Source organism: Patagioenas fasciata, chromosome Z (genome assembly GCF_037038585.1).
Source record: "Patagioenas fasciata isolate bPatFas1 chromosome Z, bPatFas1.hap1, whole genome shotgun sequence".
Classification (NCBI taxonomy): Eukaryota; Metazoa; Chordata; class Aves; order Columbiformes; family Columbidae; genus Patagioenas; species Patagioenas fasciata.
The window spans coordinates 8,177,164-8,187,500 of record NC_092560.1 but is presented as its reverse complement, the minus strand read 5'-3'; the positions used below and the strand labels follow the sequence as shown (position 1 = coordinate 8,187,500).

The 10,337-nt window shown below is 38.2% G+C and overlaps 1 long non-coding RNA gene across 1 annotated transcript in view; it reads right to left on the bottom strand.

The window, feature by feature from the left end:
- LOC139826365 (uncharacterized) overlaps window positions 1-1,373 on the bottom strand; it is a 21,365-nt gene extending 19,992 nt beyond the window's left edge. Inside the window, exon 1 of the long non-coding RNA XR_011736341.1 lies at window positions 1,139-1,373. This is a non-coding gene — a long non-coding RNA (uncharacterized lncRNA). The remainder of the gene's footprint in view (window positions 1-1,138) is intronic.
- Between the last annotated feature and the right edge of the window lie 8,964 nt (window positions 1,374-10,337).

Genomic DNA, 10,337 nt, shown 5'->3' with positions numbered 1-10,337 from the left:
CTTCAGATCTCATGTCAGGCATTGAATGAGTAAAAACCAGCAGAAATTAAAAACCCATTTTAATTGCTCTCCTCATGTGGTTCACCACAAAAAGCTTAGAATTATTTTTACTTCATTAGGACTTTGTTAGTTTTACTGAATGAATAAAAGCAAAGGGATGGAGAGAGAAGAAAGCAAAGAAAAGAAAGTATCATGAAAGATTTCCATATGCTGGCAGAAATCTCTGTAAGTTTGCACTCAAGCTCACACAGATAGGTTTTGGATAATGAGAGGCCTAATCATGTTAGTTAGTAATTGCTGATATTGAGCTGTCTTAAGGATATTTGTGTCTTTTTAGATTAGTTGTTTTGCCTCAAATAATTTGCTTGGCAGTTCTAATGCCAGATACACTGTGAAAAAAGGAGATAGCCAACACTTTGGTCCAACTGATAACATGACATTTTCTGCTCAAGGGATTGGATGTTCTTAATTAACTTACTTGAAGACACACATATCACCATGTAGAGGGTATGAAAGGAGAGAGTGAGAGAAGAAAACTGAAGGATGGTAGCTTTTTATATCCTTTTAATAGATTTCTTCTCAAATCTTTAGAAAACCTTTCTTTTTCATGTTATCAGAGTTCCAGCATATTTTTAACAGTTGACTTAAATGAAATCTGATTCACCCAATTTCCTATAACATGAACCGGCACAGATAACCAGTGACAGAAGTATAGCTAGAAATCTATGATTCTGCTGAAAAATTCTATTTAATATCCCATTCCAGGACAGTACTTGCTCTTTTTTTCAAAGAACTTGGATAGTTACATTTTGGTAGCCCAAGTTGGTTTGTCCTTAACTGTGAGGCACAGATTACGAGAAATATGAGAAAGAAAAATACTCTTCCAGTGTTTTCTGACTGTGCAAACTACAGACTTCCCTTCTCATATTATTCTTAAAATAAAAAGTTGCATTTAAGACTGTCCAGTTACAGACAGAAAGGAAAAGGGTGACAGCTGGGAAAATGAGACTTGCTCCTCTCCGCCTGGATACTGCAGCTGGGTGTTTTACACCGGATAGTACTATTCAACTGGGAAAAGCTAAACTGGATTCTAATGAAATCAGAAAACACAGGTTCAGATAAGGTCCATGTAACTCACCTCTTGGCAAAAGGACTGTCAGTTCAACAATGTTCACACTCTTACAGCAAATCTTGCCAAGCTTTGGCCGACCTAGACCTTCTGTGGGTTGCACTATCAGCCAAACTCATTGAAGAAACAATGACCTGCATCAATTGCAAACTGTTTTGCGTGTAAAAGGAAGAAATGGAAAGTCAGCTGAAGAAGGAATAGAATTCTCCGTCCTGACCTTTAAAATATTAATTCCTGTTGATCCATTGACCTGTGAGAAAATAAAAAGCTTAGATGAGTGGACCTTCTCTTGGGAAAATATTTTTAAGAAGGAAAATAGAGTAATTATGGATGGTAAGAAAAGTATTTGGCATTGGCAGACAGAGGATGAAAAAGTCATCTGAAGGCATGAAGCTCACAGAACTGCCTTCATCCCACTCTTCATAAAATCTGCCCTGGTGAAGGTGAAGTTGACCCTCCACCTGTCTGCAGGCTGCACATTTACGCTGAGGACCTGGGAAATATTTTGCTTTCTTACATATCAGCTAGCAGTTTCTCTAGCTTTTGCTTATCAAACACGTACAATCATCTTTCTTAATCCCACCATATAGCCATATGTGCTGAAAGAAGGAAATTGGTGCATATAAGATAGACTGCTCTTTCCCTCTGCAACACAGAAAAACTAAGTGATAGCATTGCACAGGTTCACTATGAAGAATCACTTATAAAAGAGAGTAAGGTGCCCCTCCTCTCTCAAATATCAGATCACTTTCAAACCTTTCTACTATGGGACAGGATTCGGCTGGCCTCAGCAAAACTCCCAGCACTTATCAATTGGTAAAAGGAGACGTGCTGGAACTTGTTGGTCACAGGCCATGGGAAGGATAAAGACAAGAACCTTACTTAGAAGGAATAGAGAGTGCTGACTCTGTGTTTAGACAAGGATCACGAGTTAGTAAGGTTGTAAAACAATCGTCCTGTAAAAGAGGAACTATTGTTCTTGCACAGGGAAGGTTGCTTGAGTTAAGGTAGTAACTGTTTAAGAAAATGCCTTAGCATTAGCCAGTCGGTGAATGTCTGGTGTACAGTGTAGACCAACCAGCCTGTAACATGATATCAGAAACACCAATCAGCTCGAAACACGTTGCTGAGGAAAATTATAAATGTATGTGAAGTACACTAATAAAGTGGACATTTTGTTTGCATCAAACTGCATCCCATCTCTCAGTCGCGGCAATCTACCCCAAACTATCAGGCAGACCGTGTGTGTAAATTGGATACGAGTGATACTGGAAATGAAAAAAGAGAGCAAGATGAGCTGCAGATGATCAATCCATTTCCATACATATTTACACTAAACAAGAACCCAAATGAACATATTGCAAGTCAGGAAAATAGTGCCTTCTTCAAGCTTATATTAAAGCCTCAAATGGACTATGGATTGCAGCATTAACAGAAAAATCTGAGTGCTTTCCTAGTGGACACCATTCCAACTACTTTGATCTGAACAGTCAGATTTTGAAGGAGGGAAAGCAATTCAGAAAGGAAACAATTTATGAGTCCCTTCAGGTTTAGACTTCCACTACCATAACAGACACTTATATTCCTCAAAGCTTTCAACCACACTATATGAAGTGATGTATAAATAAAAACAATTGTCTAGCTTTAGAAAGCTTGAAGCTCACCAAGGGAAGCTCTCTTTTTTTGGGGTGTAAATCAGTGCAGCATTGGAAGCAATTCTGAGGCAACTGCTCAAGGCTGCACTACACGCTGACCAAGTCAAGGACATATATCTAGTCCTACCTTGTTTTCTATTGCAGTTGTCATGACAGCACCTCAGACACAGGCCTTACAAAATTACCTGTCTGACACCAGTTATCTAAAAGCTGTATATTATACACTTTTAAGACTGCTTTCCTCCTACTGAGGAAACCATGGCTTTACTTAGCATTCAGCTCCACTCCTCTGATCTCTCTGGCACCTTGGGGTGAAAGGCTGTCCCAATACATATGGCTATATATTTCAGTTTTCTTCATCTTGATGACCTCTGGAAGAAAAAGCTCGCTGTGCAGAACAGCATAGACCAGAACTAAAAAAGGAAAAGCACACTGCTTTGTTCATGCAAAGATCTTCATTCCCATGAGTATTACTCACATTCACAGACCTGAATATTGCTTGAAGCTGGCCTCAAAATGAGAGCAAACAGCACCTTGACAAATGGGCTGGAAAGTGCTGTCCAGTTACACTGCCACTTTTACTACTACAGCAGCACAATTTTCTCAAGGGTCCGAGTAAGAAATAAGAACATTTCAAAGTCAAGCAAAAAAATGTCTGTCATATGATTTGCTGGGCTGTCCAGAGGTCAGGGCTTAATAATTAGGATGGAAAAGAGCCCATTACAGGTGTTCACCTTTGGGAAAGAAGGAAAACTTGTGTTAGTCCTTTCATGTACTTAGTTCTTGTTGCTTTTTGTAGGGTTTGTTTTTCATTTTTCTCAAACACTTCAGATTGAGAAAGCAGCTGAAGTAAGCCCTCAACTTTTCTGGAAGTCGTTTCACAGTATAATTTCAGGATTTTTGGTTCTTGATTATTTGAAAAGGGAACTTCTCAGAAAACATGTGGTCTAATCTCTGAATTGGCCTCAAAATACATCTGGTTTTTGGTCCTGAATACCGAAGAACCAAAAAAAAAAAAAAAAAAAAAAAAAGAAGTGAAGAAATGCCAATCAATTTAACCATTATCCACTGCTATTTGCACAGCACACTGAGGAACACAGAGAAACAGTACTAATTGGTCTTGCACTCATAATTCCCATGCTCATGGTATTTAGATTTCTCAGGTTCTCTGAATGAAAAGCATTCTCACTTTTCCAGACCTTAGCCTAGCTGGAAAGAGATTGATGAGTTTGTAGCATCTTGAAATAGAGAATGTAAGCCAGTGTCTCGTTTTCATTTGGATGTGCATACACAGGGACAAGCACTGGAGCAGAAAACAGCCAAATCAGCAGTAACATTAATATTTCTCTATTTTAAGGCAGTGTTCAAACCCAAGTTTTTTTGTTGTGTTTTGAACTATAGTTCCCTGTTCTGATGAAGAACTGTAGGAAAACACACGTGAACGAAAGATCTGGGCACAAATGAGATACAGAAGGTTCCATCTGGACATTAGGAAACACTTTTTTACTGCGACAGTGATCGAGCCCCAGCACAGCTTGGCCAGAGAGGATGTGGATGCTTCATCCTTGCCGCAATTCATAAGCCATCTGGATGTGGTCCCAGGCAGCGTGTTGTAGGTGACTTTGCTTGAGTAGGGGGTATGGACCAAATAACTTCCAGAGATTCCTTCCAACCTCAACTATTCTGTGATTTTGTAATTCTGTGACTCTGTTATCTGAGCTTTGTAATAAATAAGTATATTATGGTAAACATGAGCAGTACGATCAGTAGTTTCCAGCATTATCCTTGATTTAGGTGCTGTGAATTAGGTACTAGGGGACAAAGAGGATAAAGTTGTGTAAAAAATGTTTTTTAATGAAGACCAGTTTCATCAGGTTGATGGACTGTGGGTTTTTTTGTTTGTTTCTTTTTTTAATTTTACTGGTTCTAGTGTTTGTAGTATGTACCATTTTGCCTTAGTGGGAAAACCATCTGAGATACCACAAAAAATACATGGTGATCTTTCTAAGAGTGTTCGTTTTCTTGTGATAGTGCAATCCAGAGCCAGTAGCAGAAACATCTTCTGATGAACAATATTATTAGAAAGCCTGCAACAATTAGTAGCACATGTAATTCAGATGAATTATCTTTATATTTTAAGTATTCGCTGATTAAACATAAAATATGTTTCATACATCAAACACAGTGAAATAGAAGTATGCATAATGTGTCCCTAACATTACAGGTGCTGGAAAGATAGAACAATCCCTTATAATACAAGGCATGAATTAGCTCTTCTTTCAATAGTGAACAGTGAGAATTCAGAGCTGGAACTTCAAGTACAATGAATTTCAGGTGGAAAAGAGAAACTACCATATTTTAAAGAAAAAAACCTGCGAAGAAACAAAACATACTGTGCCCTTCAGTACCCCACACTGCTAATGAACATGTTCAAAAAACAAGTAGTTTTAACCTGACTATGTCAAGTCATGATATATTTGCATTCTGAGATACTTATACACTTTCTCTGGATAACCAGTATCAAACCAGGGCTCTGCATTGGTTTTGGTACAGACAAATAGTAAATGACAGGTCTGAGGTGTAATGTGTTCTATCACATACATGTTCACATACACAGTAAGCAAATGAGAATAAATTAATAATGTAAGTGAGAATGAGATGCTTCTTTAAGAAGCCTCAGTGCCTAGTCCTGAGATTACAAGCTCTCATTTAGCAAGGAACAAGAAGATAATGTGAGAAACTTCCCTGGATGAAATTTTCCTGGTACAGAAAGAGTGTACTTAGCACTTCTTCATTGATATGTATTTTCCTTTCTGAAATATCCTGCTGTTCCTGTTGGCTTCTTTCCCCAACAATGCATCTTAAACAGCAGCCTCCTACCAGATATATTACCATACAGCCACCGATTCTAATATCTTTGCACAGCAGCTGCAGGTATGGTTCCTGATGAATACCTTGACTGTTCCTACTCAGCAGCTACGATATTGCAGCCTTGCTCATTATAGAGGAGATATGATATCATGTGACGCTAAGATATTGCAGCATCTTTGCATAAGAACGATAATTAATAAGACTAAAAAAAAAAAAAAAAAAATTTTTAGGTGATGTCTATTCAGAGCATATATTCAGGAGCAGTTTACCCAAAAATAACACACTAGTATAATATAATTAATAAAACTTTAATATTTTTTTACCGCAAAGGAACACCTGACAGTTTGCTATTCCATACATAGATATTTTCCAAACGGAATGAAAAACAAGACACTCATTAATGGCAGGTGCTGTATCATGAGCTCAGAAGGGGCACAAATCTACTGCTATCAAAATTAGCCAGTTGCTCCATCAGTCAAGTGCAGCTCTCCCATTCTTTCTCACAGAAGGTAATCCACTCAGAGCCACACACAGAGGAAAAGATTGTTTGTACACAGCTTGCTGCGATCCATAGGAAATGTAAGAGAGGAGTCCTTTAGCAGTTTGTCAAAGTCAGACACGTTGCCAATTTATACACTCGTTATTTCTTAAGGACAGCTAATAAATACTTTGTTTGCATCAGGTTGCTGTAAATAAGTGAAAATCTCTGTTATTTATGAGCAATGCATAGGCATCTGAACAGAGGCCACATTATATAACAGCAAAGAGTTTCTGCTCAGATGCTACCAGGAGATATCTCATAAATGGTTTGAAATCAAAGAATGAAAAGCTTCAGAAAAACTCTGTCAAGTTAATGAAGGCAGGAGAGGTTTGAGGGTTTTCTTTTTCCCTTTCTATTACTTTTTGCTGCCATCATTTGAGATTTTCTGGTGGATTTTCACAGCACAAATGTAAAACATTGCATTTATCAGACTGAGTAGCTCTCATGGTACATTAACAGGATTATATTATCTTTTGCAAGACAGTAAACAGAAGAACAACAGAAGAGGAATTTCTAATTAGCCTTCCATCACACTTCTTGTGGTTTAACTCCAGACAACAACTGAGCCCAACACAGACACTTGCTCACTCCCCACTGGTGAGATGGGCAAGAGAACCAGAGGAGCAAAAGCGAGAAAATTCATGGGTTGAGATAAAGACAGGTTAATGAGTAAAGCAAAAGCCACGCATGCAAACGAAGCAAAACAAGGAATTCCTTCACCACTTCCCATGGGCAAGCGGGTGTTCAACCATCTCCAGGGCAGCTGTGCTCCAACACATGTAATGGTTACTGGTGAAGACAAACACCATCCCTCTGAACATTCTCCCTGTCTTCTTCCCCTAGTTTTATATACCGAGCATGGTGTCATGCAACACGGAATATCCCTTGGTCAGTCGGGTCAGCTGTCACAGCTGTTCCCCCTCACATCTTGCGCATCCCCAACCTCCTTGCTGGTGGGGCGGTGTGAAAAACAGAAAAGACCTTGACTCTGTGCGAGCACTGCTCAGAAATAACTAAAACATCCCTGTGTTATCTACACTGTTTGCAGCACAAATCCAAAACATAGTCCCATACTACATGCTATAAGAAGAATAACTCTATCCTGGCCAAAACCATCACAACACTATAAGATTTAGTTTTGTTTCTTGGCCGGACTGATTTTAGTCAGGGTTCTGAAATTATTTGCATCGTGGGGTAAGTAACTAAAATACAAATGTAGAATAGACAGAGATGTTAGTTTCAATCCACACTGTGGGTCCCTACTCCTTTCGAGATTTGGTGGAGCACTTATACGTTTAATTTTAAGAAAGGGAGTAATCCCTTTAGAATTTTTATATGTCTGTTTCAAAAGTACTTTAAGGTTATAGTAGACTGAGGCTTCTGGGTTTTTTAAGTGCATGTTAAACATCTGTGGTATGAAATCTTTGTAATTAATCCATCACTTTAATGTTCATTTCTTTCTTAATGATAATGTATGTTGAAATAGAATTATAGGCAGCTACTTCTAACTATCTAATCTAGAATTCATTATCTAATTATTTGATGACCTAATTATTACATGTACAATTGAAATTATCAGTAAATAGGCATCAAAAATTCATTACAATTTGCAAAATCACATCTAAGTCCCTGTGTTTCAGAAACACATTCATCACCTCAGAGCTCAAGCTATTTGTACAATTCAGAAGTTTTCTTAGTGCAAATTACCAAAGAATGAGCCCAAGAATCCAACTTAAATTTTCATCTGTTCTTCATGTTCTTTCCATAAGCAATAGGAGCATGGCCCTAGAAGACACTGATTCGGTTATTAGGTCTGGTCTACTACATGGCAACTTGTTGTATGAGTCCCTTCTTAAGATGGAGTTTAGCCTTTTCATGTTGTAACTATTTTCACTGTACTTGCTTTAAAGGGAATGTTGCTGCAGAACCCGGTTGCCGTAAAGCAGCTTAGGAACTTCTGCCACAACTCCAGCCTTCGTTTATGGATAGACAACTTTTACATATGTGCCTTTGAGTCAACTTTACTTAGCACATTTTCCCTTCTTAACATTTACTATGCTGACAGAAGTCAAATGAGCACCAAGCATCTCTGAGCCTTCATTTTGCTAGGGCAAGCAAGACGAGATCTTATGTCACTTGACTTGTAAGATGATGCTCACAGTCCTGCTCTGCAGCTCTCTGGTCAGTCTGTCTCGTTAACGCTGCACAGATTGTACTGTCAGTACAGGATGTCTCACTAATGAGGAATCATTACCTTAGATCTCTACAGTATTCCACAGCATTTAATGTGGCTCACTGTTTCCTAAAGTGGGATATGACACCAGCCAGTCTCATTAGGGAAGAAGGTGAATGTGCGTATAAAAGCAACCGGGACTTCCCACCTATTCACCGTTCTGTCACATTACTGCTGTGTGTTCAAGCTGTGTGTATTGATAATGTAAATTCTTTCACTACTAAAAACCAAAGCCTCCAGCCTGCCTTCAGGAAAGAGCAGACCTTTGATTTTATCAAGAAAATAGAGCAAGGATGCATCTTCTTTCCAAGTAAATTAGTATTTCTCTTTATTGACATTTTCTTGTGACAGCCTAGCAATTCAGATTGCCTTGGGCATCCCCTTTCCCTGTAGGACACTGAAAGTTAAAATGGGCATATTAAAAAGTAAAATAAAATAAAATAAGTACAGAAAATAAATATAGAAAATAAAATAATAAAACAAAAATTAAAAAGGAAAAACAACTCACTGATATCTGTAAATATCTCTTCCTTTTTTTTTTTTTAAGGTTTTGTTGTTACTGGAAAGGTTTTGCCACTGAAATTATAAAAAATAATAACAATAATAATAAAAGAGACCTTTAGCTTTAAGTTAAACATGTAGGAAAACAAACATCTAAAACCAAACCAATGGCCAACATGTTTTATAGGAAATGCAGATATTTGATTCTACAGTTTTGGGGAATAACTTCATCAGTGATTCCATTCAGTAGGCATTTAGGCATTTATAAGTGTTCTTAGTGCTTCTGAAGTTTCCTTAGACGCTTTCTTGGTTGGAATAATATTTGAAAATCATGTTGGAGTAACATCTAAAAACGTGTTGTCAGCTAACAAAACACTGTGAGGTGTTTCCTGGGACTCTTTTATATCCCATCTGCTCATGTTAAAGCAGACTGGGATCAGGTTAAAAGTAGAGGGAAAACGAAACCTCCTATTACGTAGGCATTTTAGGACCACATTTCTGGCTGACTATGAAGAAAGACTCCAGACATCTTGGAAGCAGCTGCTCGTTACAGTGAATTGAGAAACTGAAAAATTTCAGTGAAAGAAGTATTCTTCCACAACAAGTACAGCCGTTTTGTGTGTGATTTTATTTCAGTCAAATTATGAGTATTTGGGCAGTTGTCTTCATAAGGGATTGGAAAATGTGTTTGTGTGAAAGATGAGTGGAATTCAGGCAATCTTCAGTCTCAATAGAAAAGTTAAGTCTATTGTATAGTCTCCAGCTCCTTTTATTACTGTTATTTACATCAGCGAGTACAAGTTAACCTATGGTAGTGGAGCCAAAATTAAGTACTCAGGCTGCTGCAGAATACTTCATCATAATACAAATGAAAGATCTACTAATTATGAAAAGGATTATGTACAAGGTACATCAAAATATCAATGTATTTGTTGGTTGTGAGATGTTGGTTGAAGTGAAACATGGGTCACAAAAGCTAGGTATTTAAGACATTTCTAAATCTTCCCCATGCTTTCATCATGACATTGCAACAGGAACACAACATGCTGACCATGATCTCTCTTGTACACCTAGACTGTTTTGTGAAGGGGTTTTGTTAGATGGAGATATGTTGTTGAATTAGTCAGGCCCAAAGGAATCTCAAGGCCACTTTGAGAAGCTGAGAACAGAATCTGCTGTGAGAAAGAGGGGCGTTTCTTCATTAACAGGGCCTCAGCATGGCGTGAGTCGTCGGACCTATCATCAGTGGGGCTCCAGCGTGTGGACTGCCCATGATACTCACTTAGCGAATCCATGCTTGGAGCGTGGATTCGTGATTAGAGAATAGTTGCGTATATAAGGAGACATGCTTCTGTAATAAATGGCTTTTGCGTGATTCACATTGAATCGGAGTGCTGAGTCCTTTAT